Here is a 1,473-nt window from a genome sequence, read left to right on the forward strand (position 1 = left end):
ACCAGCGAAAACCGTCCTTCTATAGGCTCATGTATTTTTATATATTTTTTATTTTTTATTATTTTTTATTTTTTATTTTTTTCGGCTCGTGTATTTTTAAAAGAACTAAGAATTTTATTGCCTCTTCCCCCCCAGAACTCCTCCTTTCATTATTGCACCCATTTGGCACCCACACGCTCAGCCCAATCATGTCATCAAAGCGGGAATGAAAATGTTTTCCTACACCCCACTGCCCCCACCCCCGTCTTAATCGGGTTAGCCTGAAACCCATTCATCAACAACAACAACAAAAAATCTCAGCTAGAACGTCCTAAACACACACAGAGAAAGATCAACAGAAAACTGAATCACACGCTCTTGGACAGGTCACCCCCCGCTGGGTTTTCCAATCCCCTTCCAGGCCATCCTGGGGAGTAGCTGCGCTGATTCCCTCCGACGCGGTCCCCCTGATGGCTGAAGGCAGAGCTCTGGGTCTGCAGGAGTGGAGATGTAGGGAAGCGATGGGGGGCCGCTGGCTGCCTTTACAGGAACTCACACAACCGCATCAAGACTCAGCCCGGCTTCCGAAGATAAACGGGAACTAGTAAGGTAGGAGCAGAACCAATGAGCCCGGTGATCCAGAGACTTCCTCCAAAGAGCAGGCCCCTGCGAGGAGGGAAGCAGACCAGACACCCGGATTCCCCCGAGGTTGCTGCCAGGTGGGAGCCAGGGGAAGGAGGATAGGCGTTGGGGCTGACGGAGCCAGTTTAGGGTCCTGGTTCCGCCACCCCACAATAGTAGGTGCTGGGCAAGTCACAGGACTCTCTGAGCCTCCGTCGTCCTGCCAGGAAACCAGACGCAATAAGGCCCACCCGGCGGGGGCCGCTGGGGGGGAGCTCACAGTACCTGGCGCGTGGTGAACACCGGGTAGATGGTTGGTAACGGTGCCTGAGGAGGGGACGAGAAGTCAGGAGACATACAGGAAACATTGGGGGGGGGGGGGGCAAGAGAAGATTTCCAGATGTTCTCTCTGATTTCAGATCAGCCCAGGTCCAACCAGAGTAGAGCGGAACTGGCTCCCTCCACTCAGCCAGAGGTCAGAGTGACTCCGGGCGCCCGACCAAGGAAGGAAGGCCGCTACCGCTTGTTTATAGAGACCTGTCTGCCCGTCCAGCCTCGGGCTCCTGGGTGTCTTCTCCTGCAATCTTTAGGATGGGTTCCCCATCCTCAGGGAGCATCTCCATGTCATCAGGAAATTGAATCAAACCCCCGCCCGTGGCTGGGCTCTGAGGGATTTGGAGGCACGGCTTAAAGAAATACGGGGCGGGGTTGGGGGGGGATTAGAGAGAACAAGAACTACCAGTTGCAACTGGCGTTCTTCACGGATGGTGCGTTTGAGTTATTGGAGTTTAATCATAAACCCATCCCTTGGAAACGCAAAACTCATTGATGTGCAGGGGCCTGACGTTTTGCAGCTTGCCCGCTCCCCGCCAA

At 54.1% G+C, this 1,473-nt stretch overlaps 1 long non-coding RNA gene across 1 annotated transcript; it reads right to left on the reverse strand.

Annotated features, from left to right (window-relative positions):
• Positions 1–310: 310 nt before the first annotated feature.
• On the reverse strand, positions 311–1,473 carry LOC112667782 (uncharacterized). Its single transcript, XR_003141318.3, has 2 exons — positions 1,138–1,473; positions 311–927 (listed from the first exon to the last, which is right to left on the reverse strand). It is a non-coding gene; the product is annotated as an uncharacterized LOC112667782 (long non-coding RNA).

Source organism: Canis lupus, chromosome 21, assembly GCF_003254725.2.
Source record: "Canis lupus dingo isolate Sandy chromosome 21, ASM325472v2, whole genome shotgun sequence".
NCBI classification, from domain to species: Eukaryota; Metazoa; Chordata; class Mammalia; order Carnivora; family Canidae; genus Canis; species Canis lupus.